The sequence below is a fragment of the Pteropus medius genome, unplaced genomic scaffold, assembly GCF_902729225.1.
Source record: "Pteropus medius unplaced genomic scaffold, Ma_sr-lr_union100, whole genome shotgun sequence".
In the NCBI taxonomy this organism is placed as follows: Eukaryota; Metazoa; Chordata; class Mammalia; order Chiroptera; family Pteropodidae; genus Pteropus; species Pteropus medius.
The window spans coordinates 8,435,706-8,457,858 of NW_024342473.1; positions in this window are offsets into that span (position 1 = coordinate 8,435,706).

A 22,153-nucleotide genomic window follows, 5' to 3' on the forward strand; every position below is an offset into this window, starting at 1 on the left:
AACTGTAGTGGGCTAAAATACGCCCCCCAAAAGATATCTACATCCTAATTCCTGGAACTGATTAATTTTACCTAATTTGAAGAGAGGATCTTTGCAGATGTGATTTAGTTAAGGCTATTGACATAGGGAGAAAAGCTTGGATTATCCAGGTGGGCCCTGTATCCAATTATAAGTGTCTTTATAAGAGAGTGGAAGAAGGTAATTACATACAGAAGAGGAGGGAGAGAAGGTGGCAATGTGAGCACAGAGGCAAAGACTAGAGTGATGTGGCCCCAGGTCAAGATATGCCAGTAGTCAGCAGAAGTTGTAAAGGGCAGAGAACCGATTCTCCCCTAGAGCTTCTAGATGATGCACAGCCCTACTGATACCTTGGTTTTTGCCTAGTGATAATGATTTCAGATTTATGACCTCCAGATCTCTGAGAAAATATATTTCTTTTGTTGTAAGCCATCCAGTATGTGGTATTTTGTTACAGGAGCCACAGGAAATGAATACAGGTCACATTTAATACAACGATACTTGAGAAAGGACCTAAGTAAGGATGGAGCTACAAGGCTACCTGGGGGCACATGGCACATGTTCATGGAAGAGAGACTAGCAAGTGCCCAGGAAGAACTGTGCTTGGAGTATTCAAGGAATGGCCAAGAGGGCAGTGTGAATGATTAGAGTAAGAAAAGAGAAAGTGGTAGGAGATGAAATCAGAGCTGAAGGCAAGGGACAGAAGATGTAGCCAAGGCTTTGCAGACATGGAATGCACTGGAGCATTCTGAGCAGAGTGGTGATATGATCTGACTTACATAAGAATCCTTTCTGGGTTCTGTGTTGACAAAAGACTCCAAGGGACCAGGATGGAAACTGCAATACTAGTTAGGAGCCTCTTACTAATGTCCATCTCTAGGAACGAAATGATGGTGACTTGAACATAGATGGTAAGCAGTGGGAGCAGAGAAAAGTAATTAGGGTCAGGAAACATTTACAAGAATCAGGATTGTATGTGAAGTGTGAGAGAAGAAGAGTCAAGAATGCCTTGACCTGGTTCTTGGCCTGAGCGACTGCAAGAATAGAATAACAATTTTTTGAAATAAGAAGACAGTGAGAAGAGCACATTTGTGGGGTGAGGGATGAAGACTCTGGTCCTGGATATATAAAGTCTGAGAGACCTGTTAGATATGCAGGATGTTCAGTAGGCAGTTGTTTATCTAAGCATGATGGTCAGGGGAGACTTCTAGGCTGGAGATATAAATTTGCAAGTCATCAACAAAGATGGTATTTAACACCTTGGAACTGATTGAGATCATCTAAGCAGCAGGTGAAGGTAAAGAGGAAAAGCTGTCTGGAGAACGTAACCCTAAGTCCTGCCTCACATGACTGGGGGCTTTGTGCTGTCAGCCAGGGCACCTTCATGCCCCTCCACATGGCCTCCCTCCAAGAGATGCCTCAGCCTCCAGTCTTCTCCACAGACCTCTCTCTCCAGCACCTGGACTCCCTTGCACCTGGATGCCAACAGGAGAAAGACAGAAGCTATGGTACCTCTTAAAACTTAGGCCTGTACCTGTACAATGTTACTTCTACTACATTCTATAGGTAAAAGCAAGTCACAGGGCCAGCCCAGATAGACTCAATTTTTTAAAGGGAAGAATGGCAAAGAATCTGTGGCTGTCTTTAATCCCCTGTGCCATCTCATTCCTTCCATGTACCTCCTCTCCTTATTCACTTCATCTCTACTCAATATTCCTTTTTACTATAGCCACATTACAGTGTTTAACGAGTGGGTTCCAGGGCTGGATTTGTCCATGTTTAAATCACAACTCTACCACCTACCTACTCTGTGAGCTTGAGCAAGTTACCATACCTCTCTGTGCCTCAATTTGTTCAACCATAAATTGGGATGTGGAAGGGAATAAAAATCCTACATCATAGGGTTGTTGTGAGGATTAAATGAGTAAATACAAAGTGCTGGAACTGTCCTTGGCTTTAGTAAGTGTTTCATAAATGTTATTTATTGGTAGTTTGTAGATCTGGTTCTTGGTGCAGAACACAAAGGAGTCAGGCTGGGCCTGGGTTAGGCTCTAGGGCAGTGGGTGTTAGAGGAAGAGCTACATATAATCCCTAAATTAACCTTGCAGAAACCTCCACCCCCATCCCCTTGACTTAGTTAATTACATGAGGAATTTTTTAAGGGAGGGGAGTCTTCTTTGTCAATTTTAGGAAGTACGCCCCTTAAGATAGAACCCCTATTTATGTAAAGTTGGAACTCCACATCCTTTACTCTAAAAGGTAATCTTGAAATCATCTGAAGTTCAATTTTTCTGATTTTTTAGTGCTTCGACTTTATCCTGTCAAGACTTGGACCCCCAATACTTACATACCCTTTCTTACAGGGCACTTTTCAGATCCAAAGGAGAAGCCTACAGCAGAAGCTTGTCTGTATGACCCTGGATATTGGCAATTCCAATCCTGGCATGCAGCCCTCTCAGCCCTAAGCAGCCATGATTTACAGCAGCAGAGTCCGGGCAGGAAGTCCAGCAGCTCCTGCTACACATGACAGAACAGAGCCCCAAGCACACAGACCATGTGGTGAGGGGAGTGGGGCTGAGTGGCGAGAATGAGCTGGGAGCCAAGGGCAGACCTCTGTGGGTATTGCTAGTCTCTCTCTCTGACCATTAGTCATATTCTGTGGTTGTGAGTCTATTTTTTCAGTTCCCTTCTCTCACAAACAGGTTAATCACCGCTCTTACTAAGAGAGAGAGAGGAAGGAAAAAAATGATTTAAATTCACTCAGAGGCAGAGAGTAATCATACTATTGCATTAGTTCAGATGTTACTTCAGGGCAAGATTGCTATTAGTCTGCTGTAATTCATCTGAACGCTCTGTCATAAGCCTTCCTGCCATTATTTATTATTTGTTTTTACAGCGCAAAATATGCAAAGTGTAGTCTGAGAAATGCTAAGGTAGTAAGTACATAGAGCTGATGCCTAAAATTCCGAAATAAATTGACTTTGTGTCCTTACTGTTTTCAAGAAATATTTTTGTAGTATCAAGTATGGATATAGCACTGTGCTAGGCGCTGGGGAAGGGGAAGATACATGATAAGAGAATTCAGATGTTTTTTGAGCCCTTACTCTGGTCAAGGCACCCTGACAATAGTGGATTCCAATGGGTCCTGGCAGTCACAGTCTGTCCTCAACAGTTTATAATGTAGATGTGGAGATGGCACAAACATAGAAGGGTAACATTTTCATTTCACCCATAATTTTTTATAGTTTTATTGAGGTATAATGGACAAATAAAAATTGTATATATTTAAGGTCTACACAGTGATGTTTTGATATATGTATACAATGTGAATTGTTTACCACAGTCAAGCTAATTAACATATCCATCACCTCATAGGGTTACTATGGGTGGGGGGGCAGGCAAGAACAATCAAAATCTATTCTCTCAGCTAATTAACACATCCATCACCTCATAGGGTTACTATGGGTGGAGGGGGGGGCAGGCAAGAACAATCAAAATCTATTCTCTTAGCTCATTTCAAGATACAATACAATATTGTTAACTATAGTCACTCAGCTGTGCATAAGATCTCCAGAACCTATTCATTCCGTATATCTGAAACTTTGCACCCTTTGATCAATATTTTCCTATTTTCTCTACCCCTCAGCCCCTGGAAACCATCATTCTACTCTCTGCTTCTAAGAGTTTGACTTCTTTAGATCTTTCATATAAGATCATGCAGTATTTGTCTTTCTGTGTCTGGCTCATTTAACTTTGCATAATATCCCCAGATTCCTTCATGTTGTCACAAAGGACAAGATTTCCTTCTTTTTAAAGGCTGAACAATATTCTACTGTGTGTGTGTGTGTGTGTGTGTGTGTGTGTCATTTTCTTTATCCATTCATCTGTTGATAGCCACCTAGGTTATTTCTGTATCTTGGTTATTATGAATAATGCTGCAGTGAATATGGGAGTACAGATATTCCTTTGAAATGCTGAGTTTATTTCTTTCAATACATACCCAGAAATGAAATTGCTGGATCTTATAGTTCTATTTTTAATTTTTTTGAAGAAACTCCATACTGTTTTCCATGACGACTATACCAATTTACATTTCCACTAAAAGTTATAAAGTTTCCTTTTCCTTCACACCTTCCACACTTATCTTTTGTCTTGTTGGATAATAGCCATCCTAACAGGTGTAAGATACCTCATTGTAGTTTTAATTTGCATTTCCCTGATGATTACTTACGTTGAGTACCTTGCATATATAGTTGTCTATTTGTATGTTTTCTTTTGAGAAATGTCTATTCAGGTCCTTTAACTATTTTTAAATCAGGTTATTTGTTTTCTTGCTTTGAGTTATTTAAGTTTCTTGTATATTTTAGATAGAAACCCCTTATCAGATGAATGATTTGCCAATATTTTTTCTAATTTCATAGGTTGTCTCTTCACTGCATTGTTTCCTCTGCTGTGCAGAAACTTTTTAGTTTGATGTGATCTCATTTGCTTTCATTTCCTGTGCTTTTGGGCTCAGATTCCAAAATTCATTGCCAGACCAATGTTGAGAAGCTTTTTCTCTATGTTTTCTCCTAGTAGTTTTTTAGTTTTAAGTCTTATGTTTAAGTCTTTAATCTACTTTGAGTTTTTTTTTTACATGGTTTGAGATAAGGGTTCAATTTTATTTTTCTATATATGGAAATCCAGTTTTACCAATACTATTTATTGAAGAGACCGTTCTTTCCCAATTGTGTGTTCTTGGCACCTTGTTGAAGATCAGTTGACCATATACGCATGGATTTATTTCTGAACTCTCTATTCTGTTTCATTGATCTAAATCTTGCTTTTATGCTGTTACTGTGCTGCACACTATGATGCCTCCAGCTTTGTTCTTCTTCTTGCTCAGGGTTGCTTTGTCTTAAGACAACATATTAACATTAAGAAATACTTTGAGGCTAAATGAGAGTATGGGTGGTAAATGCTAGCTCCTGCTGTCATGGAATGCTTTCTTGAGGAAAAGTACCCTAGATTATGAATATAATCTAAAGTCAAGGAGCACGGGCTCTGAGTCCAGATTCAGGTTCTGGCTCTACCATGTTCCAGCTGTAGGAATCTGTCAAGCTACTTGACTCCTGTTGCTTTGGTTTCCTCATCTGTACAATGGACATGAGTTACATTTACCTGACAGGTAAAAATTAAATGAAGATAAAATATTTACACTCACCATATCATTAAAGTCATCCAAGTGCTATATACATTAGTATTTTTATTGTTTTGATGGTCAGAGAGGAAAGAAGAGCAACAAAATCAACTGCTTTTGGTAGAGGATGATATGGGCCATCTTTTACAGGACAAGAGTAATTAGCATAAGGTTGTTATGGTCTCTCTCACTTTCCATCCTTTTGTTAGCTTGACTTTTGGAGCCAAAGTGTGTAGGAAATAGAGGTAAATGGGGGGAGACATAGGATTTATTGTAGTCAATCTTTTGTATTCCCTTTGACATTCTTTAAGAGATACCAGGAAGGTTTGAATTTCTTTTCAATTATTCTTGCCCTCCAACTGCTCTGTATTTAAATGTGGAATGGGCAGAGACTAGCAAGAGGGGCTTCTGGTTATTTCCCCCTAATGTGAAGTGATCTCAGCTACCTCTGAACCCTCAAGGCTTTCTTTGAGCTACTTTTTTTTTTTTTAACCCTTGATATAGTCTGTACCATAGTATGTTTACTTTCCCACATGTCATGTGCCCCTGATAAACCCCATAAAGATAAAGATTGGGCCTTATTTGCTTTGTATTCTGACCACAGTGCTTCACAGAAAGAAGCTTGCAATAATTATTGCTGAAATAAGTAAAAGGGTATTTTCTAGGGTCAGTGATAAGCCCAACCTTAAATAGAAGAAGTCTTAAGAATTTTATAATTCCCATTTTGACCAGGATTTCTGTTCATTCCAGAAATTAGATAGGTATCTTCGATTTGAAGATAAAATGTGACTTCCTGTTTTTATTTCAGATACTGGTGATGGGCAGAATTGAGAAGCCTCAGCCAGCCTTGGACAAGAAACAGCACCTCCACACTGCCTCCAATCACCCCCTCCCCGAGGTATAGCACTTTATTAAGAATGTGCTGGAGCTGGGGCTGTAATACTGTTAATGTAATTGGCTTCCTAGTCAAGAGAGCTGTGAGCATAATTTGAAGTCTGGAATAGATATTTTAAGATAAATTGCACTTTCCGCATAGGCTGCTAAGAAACCTCTTCACTACACAGTATTGAAAAAGCAACTCATCCACATTGCACTGTAGAAAATACCACAGGAAAGGAAAATACCCAAATAAATTTTGGATTTGATATCCTTTCCAGTGGTATCATTGTATAAGAAATTCTTACAATTCAAAATAGAAGTTTACAAAAGTAGTTTAATATTTATGGCATTTAATTCACTCATTCTCACTATGCCCCAGGCCAGTGGGGATGAAATCATGAGAAGGCAAGTTCCAGTGAGGTTAACTGAAAGAAGGATTTCAGAGAAATAAAAGAGACAAGGTACATTGCATTAACAAAGCAGAGTGTGACCTATTTGTTAAATGCCATTTTGAAGCTGGAGGCTACAAAACAGTGGTTTTCAATCCTAGCTACACATTAGAAACATTATTTTTTTCTATTTGTTTTTTCTTTTACTTTTTATTGAAATATGACATACATTTAGTGAAATGCATCAAGCTTTACATGTGAAGCTTGATGAATTTTTAAAAGGGCATCTACCTGTATACACCATCAGATCAAGATAGAAAACATTTCTAGCATCCCAGAAACCTTTCAGGAGGTAACCACTCTCTTAACTTCTATCACTGGGACAAGTTTGTCCGTTCTTAAACTTCAGATAAATTAGATCATACAATGCATGCTCTTATGCATCTGCTTTTTTTTTCTGAATATAATGTTTCTGTGACTCATCAATATTGTTGAATGTATTAATTGTTTATACTTTTATGCTATAAATAATAATATATGTTATATATGCTGTGTAATATTCAAATGTATAAATATATAACAGTTTATACTCATTATGCTGTTGATAGACATTTGGATTGTTTCCAGTTTGGGGCTATTATGAATAAAGTGTCTGTGAATAATCTTGTACATATCTTTTGGTACCATATCCATCCAATTCTCTTGGACATATACCTAGGAATGGAAGTGCTTAGTCATAAGAAAGGCATATGTTCAGCTTTAGTAGATACTGTTAAACATTTTCCAAGATGGCTATATCAATTTATATTCCTACCAACAATGTATGAGAGTTCCAGTTGCTCTGTGTCTTCTCCAATAGTTGGTATTATTCAATTTTAAAAAATTTTAGCCAAGAGAGCTTTTATAAGATACCATCCCCAGAGAGTCTTATGTAATTCTTTTGGGGCAAGACTCAGGCATTGGTACTTTTGGATGCTCTCCCAAGTTATTCTACTGTGCAGCCAAGGTTGAGAACCATGCATTAGAATAATGTCCTAACTTGGATGACTATCAGAATCAGCTGGAGAACTTTAGAAGACATAGGCTCTTGGGTCCTCTACCAGACCTACTGAATCAGAGTCTCCAAAGGAGAACCTGTGGTTTTGACTACTTCCTGATTTGCATGCAGCTAGTCCTAAGTTGGGCAAACACAAATTTAAGACGTCCATTTAAAATTTTAGTTTATTTTTTTTTCTATCGTAAAGACTTACATGCGTAGTAAAAAGCAAACAAACAAAAAAACAGTTCACTTGCATATATAATGAAACGTAAGTCTTCCTCCTAACCTAGATTCCTGGTACCCTCCCATAGAGGCAATTGTATTGTTAAGTTTCATGTTTTGTGTTTATCCTTCTAAAAATTTTCTGAACGTATTGTATCTGGCTTTCCTATTGCATCAGGCCTATTCCCTTCATGGCAGCAAATGGCTGCAGTAGTTCCTGACTTCCGAATTTCACGCCAGGACACCTAGGTTGCCATTATTTTCTGATCTCTTCTCTACAAACCCTGGTATTTACTCTCTCATTTCTCTGAATTGGGTCACACATTCATCTGTGAACTAGTCACTGTGGTCATAGAATATAGAAGATGCTGATTGGCTTAAGCCAATCCCCTAGAGCTAAAGACTAGGTTATTTTACCAAAATAAGTGTCTATAAATGTGAGCGAATTTTCCAAAGGAAAATTAAGTGAATATTTTCCACAGTTACAATGGTTAACACTTAATACTGTTGAGAGAGTATACTCTAGAGTTATCAAAAACCCATTTCTGATAACATGTTATAGTCCTCTGGTCAAGAAAGGTTCTCCCAGGGAGTCTGGCCTAAACCCCAAAAGTTCCTCATAATATTTGTTTTCTTGTCTTCTTTCCCCTTATCTTGATAGTAGGTGAATGGAGGATATGTTTGGGGACATAAATATGCATATGTTTAACTTTAGCATATAATGCCAAATAGGTCTTCAAAGTACTTGTGCCAATTTACACACCTATCATTAATGTAAAAGATTCCATTTTCTCCACATGATCACCAACACTTGATATTTTCCATCTTTTTTTTTTTCCATACTAGTGGGTGTATACTGTTATTACAATATGGTTTCGATCTGCACTTTTCCTTATTACAAATGAAACTGAACATCTTGTCATTTATTTCTTGGCCATTTGGATACAATCTTTTGTAAGATATCAATTCTCTGTCTTTCACTTTTTAAATCTTAGAGTGTTTTCTTCCCTGCTCTCTTTACTATGTAAAGACTTCCTCCTTTTCCTTGTTGTGACCTCTAAGGAGTCTTTATAACATTTGAATTTTTAGTGTAACATTCTTTCATTTTATTTTTAGGGTTGTGATAAATAACCCTTTTTATTAAAAAAAAAACAAAACAAGGGGTATTTCATTTTATTTTATTTTAATGATCAGTTGTTAGGGCACTAAAGATATAAAATGAAGAACTTCATTTCTTCAGAAAAGTTAAATGTCATTATATAACTTACGAGGCAAAGCAACTCTGTTCAAATCATTTGCTTTTGGCAGATATTTCAACTTTAGACCAAAACAGTAACAAAGAAATCTGTGATATTGACGGATTTTTGATAAATTTTAAATGTTAATTTAATTATTTTAATTTGATTAATTTGAAATGTAATTAAAATGCATAGCAATACTTATTAATAAAATGTACACAAGATTATAAGGTGCAGACATGATTATAAATTACAAGGTTACTTTCTTACTCAGAAACTTTACCTAGAATGATTTCTATAAAAGTTTTTACAAAATGATCTGAGTCCATAAACACTGATTATAAGGAACATATGTATAGATGAATTAAAGCACATTTCAGATAAAATTCCACATTCATATTATATTAGGTCAATTTTTATGAAATATTTTTGCACACAATTTTCATCAGTATTTTTTAATAGTCTCATATTTTATATGGGTTTCAACCAAGAAAGTTAGGTTGCCACTATTTTGAGGCAAATATCCACATTTTCTGTGCCAAGATAATATGCTGGGCTCATACTCCCCAGTTTGTGTTCTTTGGGACTTGAATAGCTATTGCCAGCAAACTTAACTAGTAGAAATTGAATCCCAATTTCATATGGACTTATCTTATGTAATACCTCATAAAGTACCCGGAAACAGACACACGCATATACAGTAAATTAATTTATGAAAAAAGAGTGAAGAATGTACAATGAGAAAAAGTTTCTTCAACAAAAGATATTAGGAAAACCAGAATAAAACTGGACCTCTTTCACCGTAAACAAAAAATCAACTCAAAATAGACTAAATACTTAAAGACAAGACCTGAAACCATAAAACTCTCAGAAGAAAATATAGGGATTAAACTCCTTGACATCAGTTTTTGACAATGATTTTTTTCGGGATCGACACCAAAAGCAAAGGCAAAAAAAAAAATAAAATAAACAAAAATAAACAAATGAGACTACATCTAACTAAAAGCTTCTGTACAGAAAAGGAAACCATCAACAAAATGAAAAGGTATGAAATGGGGGAAAATATTTGCAAACTGTATATCTAATAAGGGGTTAATATCTTAAATATATAAATAACTCATAAACTAAAAATATATAAATAACGCATAAAATAGAAAAAGGCAATCTGATTTAAAAATGAGCAGAGGATCTAAATAGATATTTTTTCAAAGAAGACATACAAATGGCCAACAGGTACATGAAAAGATGCTCAGCATCACTAATCATCAGGGAAAAGCAAATCAAAAGCACAATGAGATATCACCTCACACAGTTAGAATGGCTGCTATCAAAAAGACGAGTGATAACAAGTGCTGGTGAGGATGTGGAGAAAAGGGAACCCTTGCTCACTAGTGCAGCCACTATAAAAAAAATGGCACAAAAGTTCCTCAAAAAATAAAAATAGAACTGCCATGTGATCCAGCTATCCCACTTCTGGGGTCATACTTGAAGGACATGAAATCACTATATCAAAGAGATGTCAGCACTCCCATGTTCATAGCAGCATTATTTATAATAGCCAGGATGTGAAAACCACCTAAGTGCCCACTAATAGAAGAATGGATAAAGAAAATGTGATATATATAGAGATGTAGATATTCATATATACAAGGGAAAATTATTCAGCCATAAAAAAGAAGGAAATCTTGTTATTTGCAACAACATGGATGGATCTTGACATTATGCTAAGTGAAATAAGTCAGATAAAGAAAGACAAATACTATATAATCTCATTTATATCTGGAATCTAAACAAACAAACACACAAACACCTGAACTCACAGATACAGAGAACAGATTGGTGGTTGCCATAGGTGAGGGGTGTCGGGTGAGTGAAGTAGCTAAAGGTGGTCAAAAGGTACAAACCTCCAGTTATAAGATAAATAACTCCTAGGGATGTAATGTACAGCATGGTGACTATGGTTTAAAAAAAAAAGTATTGTGTATTTTATTTATTTATTTTTATTTTTATTTATTTTTTATTAAGTTTATTGGGGTAACATTGGTTAACACAATTATATAATTTCCGGGTGTACATTATCATTTGACATCTGTATATTCTATTGTGTGTTTACCGCCTGAAGTCCAGTTTCCTTCAGTTACCATATATTTGATCCCCTTTACCCACTTCACTCTCCCCGTAACCCCTAATTTGACCCCTTTACCCCATCTACCTCCTCTCTCCTCCTCCACCCTTTACCCTCTGGTAACCACTAGCCTATAGTCCATGTCCATGAGTCTCTGTTTGTTTGTCCTGCTCATTTGTTGCTTTTTGGTTTATATCCCACATATAAGTGATACCAAGCGATTTTCAACTTTTTGTCTGGATTATTTTGCTTCACATGATTATCTCGATGTCCATCCATGTTGTTGCAAATAAGTAATATTCCATTGTATATATGCACCACAGCTTCTTTAGCCAATTGTAGAATACTTCAGTTGCTTCCATGTCCTGGCCACTGTGAATAATGCTGCTATGAACATCGGTGTGAAAATATTTTTTCGAATATGGATTTTCAAGTCTTTGGGGTAAATACTCAGTAGAGGCATTGCTGGATCATATGGTAAATTAATTCTTAGATTTTTGAGGAAACTCCATACTGTTTCCTATAGCGGCTGTACTAATTTGCAGTCCCACCAACAGTGTATGAGGGTTCCTTTTTCTCCACATCCTCTCCAACATTTATTATTACTTGTCCTGTTGATTATAGCTATTCTAACAGGTGTTAGATGGTATTATCTCATTGTGGTTTTGCTTTGCATTTCCCTAATAGCTAGCGATGGTGAGCATCTTTTCATATAGTTGTTGGCCATTTGTATGTCCTCTAGGGAGAAGTGTCTGTTCAGGTCCTTTGTCCATTTTTTGATTGGATCATTTGTTTTTTTGTTGTTATTGAGTCATACGAGTTTTTTGTATATTTTGGATATTAGGCCCTTATCGGAGGCACTATTTGCAAGTATATTTTCCCACTGAGATGGTTGTCTCTTTACCTTGTTGATGGTTTCTTTTGCTGAGCAGAAGTTTTTAGTTTGATGTAGTCCCATTCATTTATTTTTGCTTTTACTTTTCTTGTCTTTGAGGTCAAATTCATAAAATCATCTTTAAGTCCAAGGTCCTTGAGTTTTGTTCCTGTTTTCTTCTATGCATTTTATTGTTTCAGGTCTTATATTCAGGTCCTTAATCTATTTTGAGTTAATTTTGGTGTGTGGTGATAGATAACAGTCTAGTTTCATTCTTTTGCAGGTGGCCTTCCAGTTTTCCAAGCACCATTTATTGAAGAGGCTTTCCTTTCTCCACTGTATGTTTTTGGCTTCTTTGTCAAAAATTATTCACCTATATAAATATGGGTTTAATTCTGGACTCTCGATTCTGTTCCACTGGTCCATTTGTCTGTTTTGCTGCCAATACCATGCCGTTTTGATTACTGTCGCTTTGTAGTATAATTTGAAGTAGGGCAGAGTGATGCCTTCAGCCTTGTTCTTTTTTCTCAGGATGGCTTTGGCAGTTTGTGGTCTTTTGTGCTTCCATACAAATCTGATGATTTTTTGTTCTATTTCTTTAAAAAGTGCTGATGGGATTTTGAGGGGATTGCATTAAATCTGTTTAATGCTTTAGGTAATACGGTCATTTTAACTACGTTGATTCTTCTGATCCAAGAACACAGAATATTTTTCCATTCCTTTGTATCTTCTTCAATTTCTTTTAATAGGGTATTGTAGTTTTCATTATATAGGTCCTTCAATTGTTTCGTTAAATTTATTCCTAGGTATTTTATTCTTTTTGTTGCAATTGCAAAAGGAATTATTTTTTCCACTTCCTTTTCTGATGCTTCAATATTAGAGTATAGAAACACTATGGATTTTTGAACATTGATTTTGTATCCAGAGACTTTACTGTATTTGCTTATTGTTTCTAGTAGTGTTCTTGTGGAGTCTTTAGGGTTTTCTATATAGAGAATCATGTCATCTGCAAATAGTGACAGTTTGACTTCTTCATTTCCTATTTGCATGCCTTTTATATCTTTCTCTTGCCTGATTGCCCTTGCTAGGACCTCCAATGTTATATTGAATAACAGTGGCGATAGTGGACAGTCTTGCCTTGTTCCTGATCTTAGAGGGAAGGTTTGTCGGCTGAGAGTTTGTCATAGATGGCCTTTATTATGTTAAGGTACTTTTCTCCAATACCAATTTTGTTAAGTGTTTTGATCATAAATGGATGATGTATCTTGTCAAAGGCTTTATCTGCATCTAATGATATGATCATATGATTCTTATTTTTTAATTTGTCTATGTGGTGTATCACATTAACTGATTTGCTATGTCAATTGAATTGATATGTTGAATCATCCCTGTGCCTCTGGGATGAAGCTCACTTGATTGTGGTGTATAATCTTTTTAATATGTTGCTGTATTCGGTTCACTAGTATCTTATTTAGGATTTTTGCATCTGTGTTCACAAGAGATATTGGTCTGTAGTTTTCTTTTTTTGTGTTATCTTTACCAGGTTTTGGTATCAGAGTAATATTGGCCTCATAAAATGTGTTGGGAAGTATTACCTCCTCTTCAATTTTTTTGGAAGAGTTTGAGGAAAATAGGTATTAAATCGTCTTTGAATGTTTGGTAGAATTCACTGGTGAAGCCATCTGGTGTTGGGCTTTTACTTTCTGGTAGGTTTTTGATGATAGTTTCAATTTCCATATGGCCAATCCGTCTATTTAGATTTTCCAGTTCTTCTTGATTCAGTCTAGGAAGGTTGTATTTTTCTAAGTACTGGTCTATTTCTTCTAGGTTATTAAATTTGGTGTTATATACTTTTTCATAGTCTTCTTGCATGATCCTTTGTATTTCTGCAATATCAATCGTAATTTCCCTCTTTCATCCCTGATTTTATTTGTGTTCTTTCTCTTTTTTCTGTAGTGAGTCTAGCCAGAAGTTTGTCAATTTTATTAACCTTCTCAAAGAGCGAGCTCTTTGTTGCATTTATTTTTTCTATTGTTTTTGTTTGTTTGTTTGTTTTCAATTTCATTTATTTCTGCCCTAATTTTGATGATTTCTTTCCTCCGCTGACTTTAGGCTTCATTTGTTCTTCCTTTTCTAGTTTTTTTTAAGATGAAGTGTTAAGTTGTTTATTTGGGCTCATTCTTGTTTTTGGAGATAGGCCTGTAATGATATGAACTTTCTTCTTATGACTGTTTTTGCCATGTCTCAAAAGTTATGATATGTTGTACTATCATTATCATTAATTTCTATGTATCTCTTGATCTCTCTTTTTATTTCTTCTCTGACCCAGTTATTCTTCAGTAGCATGTTGTTTAATCTTCATGTATTCGTGGTTCTTCCTGCTTTCTTTTTGATTTCTAGTGTCAAAGCATTACGATCAGAGAATATGGTTGGTATGATTTCAACCCTCTTATATTTGTTGAGGCTATCTCTGTGTCCCAGTATGTGGTCGATTCTTGAGAATGTTCTATGTGCACTAGAGAAGAATGTATAAGCAGCTGTTTGGGGATGGAAGGCTCTGTATATGTCAATTATGTCTAGTTGGTCTAATGTGTCATTTAAGGATGTTATTTCCTTATCGATTTTCTGTTTGGATGATCTGTCCATCTCCGATAGTGGGGTATTTAGGTCCCCTACTACGATAATGTTTTGGTCTGTTTCTTCCTTTAGTTCTGTCAGTAATTGCTTTACATATTTCATTACATGCTCCCTTGTTGGGAGCATAGATATTAATAAATGTTATGTTTTCTTGGTGCATGATTCCCTTTATCATTATGAAGTGTCCCTCGGTATCTCTCTTTACCTTTTTTATTTCGAAATCTATTTTGTTTGATATTAGTACTGCTACTCTCACTTTTCTCTAATGCCATTTGCTTGAAATATCATTTTCCACCCTTTCACTTTGAGTCTATATCTGTTTTTAGAGCTGAGATGTGTCTCCTGAAGGCAGCATATAGTTGGGTTTTGTTTTTTGACCCATTCTGCAACTCTGCCTTTTTATTGGTGAGTTCAATCCATTTACATTTAAGGTGATTATTGAAATATGAGGTCTTCTTATAGCCATTTTATCTTTTGCCTTCTGGTAGTTCGGTGTTTCCATTGTTTCCTTGTCCTTGTTTCTGTTTTCTTTACTTTGGTTGGCTTTTGTGGGTCTTGCCTCTGGTTCTTCTTGTTTTATGTTATATACTTCAGTTCTGAATCTTTGGTGTGTGGTTACCATTACGAATATGAAAAGGATAGTTATATATATACAGTTGTCCATTTTCTTCTGTGTGTGCCTTATCTCCATTCCCCTTAGCAAATTTGGATCTTTGAATCCTCCCCTTTTTAGTCATTGTCATCTCAATTTGTCCTTATGTATGCTGAACGTTCATTACTATCTTGTTATAACAATTATCTTCTTATTTAAGCTTATAATGCCCTGTTCTTGGTAAGGATTGCACTTCTCTGCTTCTATTTGCTTAATAGTCACTTTACTCCTAATTATGTTTTTGTTGTCATTGCTGTTTTGTCACTTTGTTTTAGGTGAGCTGACCTCTTTCAGTATTTCTTGTAGTGCAGGCCTTGCAGTGGAGAATTTCCTCAATTTTTGTATGTATGGAAAGGTCTTGATTTCGCCTTCATATCTAAAGGAGAGCTTAGCTGGATACATTATTCTAGGCTGGTAGTTCCTTTCACTTAATTGTTTAAATATTTGATTCCATTCTTTTCTGGTCTGTATTGAGAAGTCCGATGAAAATCTAATGGGTTTTCCTTTATACGTTACTGTTTTTTTCTCCCTGGCTGCCCTGAGAATTCTGTCGTTGTCATTGATTTTTGATAATTTTAATACAATGTGTCTTGGCGAAGGCCTTTTTGGGTTGACATAATTGGGTGTTCTGTTGATTTCTTGAATTCCAAGCTCCAGCTCATTTCTTAGATTTGGGAAACTCTCATCAATTATTTGTCTGAAAATGCTTTCTAGTCCCTGTTCCTTTTCTTTGCCTTCGAAAATGCCCATTATTCTTGTTTCCTCTCCTGATGATATCAGCTAGTTCTTGAATTTCTCTTTCATTATTTTTCATTCTTCGGTTTCTCTCTTTTTCCTTCTGATTCATTTCTAGATTTCTGTCTTCGATATCACTGATCTTTTCCTCCATTTGGTTGACTCTGTTTCCCAAGCTTGCTATTTCATTTTTCAATTCTTGCAGTGTGTGTGTGTGTCGTGTGTGTGTGTGTGTGTGTGTGTGTGTGTGTGTGTGTGTTTTATCTCTAGAAGATCTATTCTGTTCTTTTTTGAGGTTCTCAGTCTCCTTGCTCTACTCATCTAGTTGTTTTTTCAATTCCTGAAATTGTTGATATGACTCGTTTTGGAACCCACTGAGTTTTTTCAGAAGTACCATCCTGAATTCTCTGTCATTCTCTGTAAGCGTATTTTCTGGAGATTTTTCTCTTTCTTTCTGAAATGCCTTGTCACCTTGGTTGTTCATGGTGTTTAATGGACTATTTTCCACCTGGGCATTAATGGCAGTGTATTCTACTGGTTTTCCAGAAAGAAGGTTTATTATATAAAGGTCTCTCTTTAGCTTGTTGCAAAGAAGGTGCTTTTCTTTTAGTTTCCAGTAGGTGGTGTCTAAGCCTCTTGGATCCATCTTTATATAAAGCCTTAATAATGCCTTTTTAAATTTTCTTGTAGATATTTAATCACGCTCGCTACCCTCAGTTTCAGTCCCTGTGAGTGTCAACCACAGTCTTGGCAGCGTTTGCTCAAATTCCCCTGGGGCTCCGCGGTGTTCAGTCTCGGAGGATAAGTGGGGAGGGGCCCTCTCTGTTGGGAGCTGGGGGCTGCGGCTCAGCCTCGGGTTTCGCAACGTTGGCCAGCAAAAATCAACTGTTGTTTCTCTGCGGTCTCGTCCCACTTCTCTGCTTTCTGCCCTAATGACTGGGTCCAGCAGCTGGCGGGCCCTGCAGCTGGCCGGCCCTGGGGAGCTCTCAGCTTTTTCAGGCACGGCTGCAGGAACTCGCTGCTCCTTCTCCCAGTCTACTGCTCGACACCCAGGGTTCTGACCTGTGGTAGCTCTTATGTGCAGATCCCACTCTCAGATGTGCTGGTGTGCAGTTTAGGTATTTTTTTGTTGAGTTAGATGTTCAGCTTATTGTTGTTTCAAGGGAAGAGTTCTGGGAATGTCTCTCACTCCACTATGTTTCCAAAGGTTCTATGTTGTGTATTTTAAAGTTGCCTAGAGAGTAAATCTTAAAAGTGCTCATCACAAGAAAAATTAATTTTGTAGCTATATGTGGTGATGGGTGTTAACTAAATTTATTGTGGTAATCATTTTGCAGTATATACATATATCAAATCATTATGTTGTACACTTAAAATGAATACAATTTTATATATTAATTATATCTAAATTTTTTAAAAAGAAAAAATCCTTGACCTGAAACATAATGGCATTTTTAATTCTGTTAGATTATTATTTTTTACCATCTTTTAATTTTTAATTTAATAAAAACTTCAAAATTATTTTATCAATATTTTCATTAAAAAAAGGGTGGTGGTGGTGGAAATTAAGCTGTTACTCTTTTCTGCCCACTTATTGGCCCAGCAGGAAAAGCACTGACCAAAGGCCAAATTCATAAAAACTTTTAATTAACTAATAATTGTCTTCATGTTTCCATTTAAATATCTTTGCCTCTTTATCTCTGGTTGATTTTCATATCCTTAGGTCACTAAAGTCTGCTTTTGAGACAAAAACGATTTCTCCCCCAAAAGTCAGGGGAAATATAAAAAATGAAATTAGTGATTAAGGATATAAGTTAATTAACACAATCATTTTGGCTTAATTATTTAAAGTCCAGTTTTTTCCCTCCAACACACCTGAAAATATACTATTCCCAGCTATGAGAATTATATGGAGATCTGTAATTTTTCATTGATGAATTTATAGCTCTCACATACACAAAGGGAAGGAATAGAATCTTGAATGCAATCCACACAAAAGTTATTATGCAATGACACATACATACCATTTGAAAAGCAAGAGGGTTTTTTATACCTGAAATATCTGGGCTGACAGACTTACTTATGTTTGGTTTGTAAACTAACTTACATCAGTTGGAGTAAGGAAGAGGTAGTAGAAGAATAGAGGTAGCACCAGGGTTCATTCTCCTAGGACAGAGTGGCACTCTGGAGTTGAGCCTCATATTTATTTGAACAGATGCTGCCTGAGGATTCTCCAGTGGATCCTCTTCTAACTTCTTCTGTGCCGTCTGAAAGGTCCCTCATTCAAATAAGGTTGTAGCAAGAACTGGGACTTTAGAGTCATAATTTATAAGTTTCTCCTCTGTCCCCACTGACAGCTCCTCCTGGATCCTCTGTGCTGGATCCCCTTCCTCACAGCCTCTAAATATTGGAATGCCCTGGAATTCTGTTCTTAGATCTTTTGTCTAGTCTATCTACATTCATTCCCTACCTGACATCTACCAGTCCTATGCACTAAATAAATATGTATGCTAATATCTCTCAAATGCATATCTCCTGTCTTATCTCCTTAAAACTTTAAATTCATTTATCCATCTGCCTACACAGTATCTCAGATTGAATGTTCTAGAAGAACGTTAAATTGGACATATCTAAAATCAAACTATTTTTTCCGCCCAAGTAAATTTTAACGTTTTCTCTTTCCTAGTTCAGCAAATGGCTCCACGATTTATCCAGTAGCTCAGGTAAAATTCTTATTGTAATCTTCTATTCCTCATTCTCAATTGTTATAACTAATTCAGTCTGAAGATATCATCGCTTTCATCTTCAAAATACATGCTAACACTTACCACTTCATGCCTCCCTCACTGCTAATAACCTTCCCCTGTCACCACCAGCTCTTTCCTACAATGGCCTCCTAACTGGTTGTCTTGCTTCTGTGCTTGCCTCTTTACAGGCTAATCTCCATAGTGTTTCCAAGATCAATCATTAAAAAATATTAATCATACCACATCACCTCTGTTCTCATACCCCAAAGAGCTTCTCATATTATTCCCAGAATAAAGCTCAGATTGTCAAGACTTATAGGTCATGTAAGGCTCTATGTGAACTGTCTCTGGCTGCCACTCTCATTTTTTCTCTTACTGTTCTTTGCCCCCATACCTCTATGGTATCCACACTGGGCTTCTGGATGGTCCTTACATCCAGCATTCCCACCTCAAAGTCTTGAAACTTGCTTCCCCCGAAGTCTGGAACACTCTTCCCACAATGTTTACATGGCTCACTCCCTCACTGTATTCAGGTCTCTGATCATATGCCACCTTCTCTGAGAGGCCTTATGTAGAATCTCACCCTCCCCACAACACAGTAGTTTGTACCATATGAAATTACCATTTTTTTAGGTCAAAAATGGTAGAATATCCTCAATTTTAATTAGTTCAACACATACATATAACATTATTGCATTTACCCGTCATCCTTTATATACTTAAGGGTTTATTGTTTATGGGCTTATTGTCTGTCTCCTCTCAAAGACTGCAAGTATCTTAAAGACGGCAGCTTGGATTATTCATCTCTAGACAGTACCTGAAACGGAACATTTACAGATCAGGTGCTCTCCACTTCTTCCACCCTTTGCCTGGCCCTTTGATAAATTAGGCTTATTAAAGTGCTTTCTGTGCAGTCACACTGGCATTTTGGGTGTCCAATCTCTTTTATTTCTTATCAAGCACCATACTCTTGTAGCCTCAGAATTTCGTTTTTGAGATCCTGCCATCTCTCTTGCATTGGTTTCTCTTTCAGATCGTCTGGTTATAGGATTATGCTGTACTTTCCTTTGAACTTCTGAGAGCTGTGTATTGACTTTAAGAACCATGTCAGAGGCTCTTCAGAATGGTTTTTCTTGGGCATTTTAACCCCTCATGTGACAGACACTCCCAGATTCCCAGCCCTCTGGGGTTCCTGTACTTCTGCTTCAATAATCAGTATTTCTTGGGAGTTCGAAATTAAATCTAGGAGAGAAGTTCCCTTTGTTTCTTCCTCTGCCTCTGCATAATGAAATTATCAGCAAGACGAGGTGGAAAATAGATCATATGTTCTGCTTTTAGAGAAATGAGATTTCTACTTGAAACTCAGAGGGCTGATAAGTTCCTGTTACTGCTATGACTTGCAAATGTGTCAATTCTGTGATCTTTTTAGGAATCTATTCATCAGAGCTGCATCTTACTTAGCTCAGGATATTATATTTGCTTATGTTGTGCTAGGTGCTTTCCAAACTATTTAATAGTGGATGGAAACTTCAGTCATCAATATGGTAATGTTTAGGACCTTCCCCCAGAAATGCACCCAAAGACTGTAGCTTGAGTTCCCAATTATAGTTGATTCAAAGTGTTGTTTGAGTGTCAGTGTTAAAGTAAAAAATAGTAATGACACTTGTTAAAGATGGTAAGGCAGACTTTATTCGGGACTATTGTGAAGACATAAGAACTACTATGGTAGAATTTTGCAGTGGGGGAGAGAGATTGGGTTCAGCTCTGAATACAGAATGGACAAGTGGGAATTTACAGCCGAGGAGCAGGGTGGGGGTCAGTGGATGGAAAATTACCAAGAGGAAACATCAGGAGTAAGGGCGAGGGCAGGGTTCTGGCTAAACCCGACATAAGAGGATTCTTGCTGAAGACAGGCCAACGTGATCAGACACCACATGGGGGATGATGGAGGATAAGGGACCTGATCAGATGTCGAGGATGATAAGATATCAAGGGTAGAGGTTCTGGTTAAACTGACTTAGCAGGGTTCTTGTATAGTAAACTAGATTTTACAAGGCAATGCATAGATAGGCCTAGGAGGAGTTTCAGGAGCTTGAGTAAAGTTTGGTCAAGCGAAGGATTTGGGCAGGAGGTTGCAAATGAGGTAGGGGGTATAGCATTGAGTAGAAATCGAGGGCCTGGACTTGGAGTCAGACAGACCTGATTTTGAATCCCATTGCTCCTGTGTCTATTAGTCAGAAACCAAACCAGTAATTTTCACAGAAAACAATTTAATAGAGAGAATCAAGATATGAGTATTGGGGACTCAAAAAGGTAAAAAGAGAACATTGGGGCACCAGACATAGTAACTTTAGAAAGCAGCTACTGCCACTGGGGCTAGTGGAAACAAAGAGGATAAGGTCAGGACCTGGGCGCTGGGTTTAGGGGCCCTTTGTAATTGGAATATAGATCTCAGGGAAGGGGGTGCTAGTCGACTGGTGTTTGTACATCTGAGGGGCTGGTTCTGGGAATGTGGCACATTATTTCTGCTGAGGTGAAACAACACTACTAGGGTGACGGTGACAATACCAGGAAGTAAACAGAAAGAAGCAAGTTCCCTTTCCCTCCTCCAGCCTTAGCATCTCCTTCTGGCATGCCAACGAAGAACCATTGACAAAGCAGAAATGTGGTTTGCAGAGTTCCAGTCTCAGCAGCATAGAGCAACACATAGAAGAGTGATTTTGAAACAGAAAGAAATGGCCTAATAACAGGTATAATGGCCTTACATAAATTACGCAACCTTTCTAAGCCTCAATTCCTCTACCTGTGTAATGGGGAGAAATGCCTCCTATCAAGGTTACTGTGAGGATTAAACGAGTGATGAATATAGATTGCTGTATAAATATATTGACAGCAGCTTCAGATCTATGTCCTTGACACCCCATCTTCAGCTCACTCCAGCAGCCAAAGGGTGACAAAGGAAAGGAGAAGGAAAGACAGAAAGAGAAGAAAAATGAGAGAAAGGAGAAGGAGGGGAGGATGGACGGAATGTGTGAGGTGCTGTGGACACATATAGCCACTTCTAAGGGGAGATTTAACATTACTCCAGAGAAGGGCCAAAGCCCTGTGGACAGTCCCTGGTCTCCTTGAGAAGGCTTTTCCTACTTGGAACAAATTACATGCCACAGTACTTTTAATGACTCTGGGGGTTGTTATGATTTTTGCAAAATCGAGGAAACTAATAAATGTAACTGAAGGTGTGTGATCATTTTCTAAAACGTGAAGGCTCAGCGGCTTGCCAAAGGATGACAGCAGGAGGTCTTAATGAGTTAGACCACAAATTCATCCTGCCTTGTTTCTCCTTTAACTGCTTTTTTTTTTTCCCCACTTATTACCCAGCAGCTGTTCCAACTGTGTCATTAAGTCATTTCTAAGAGAGC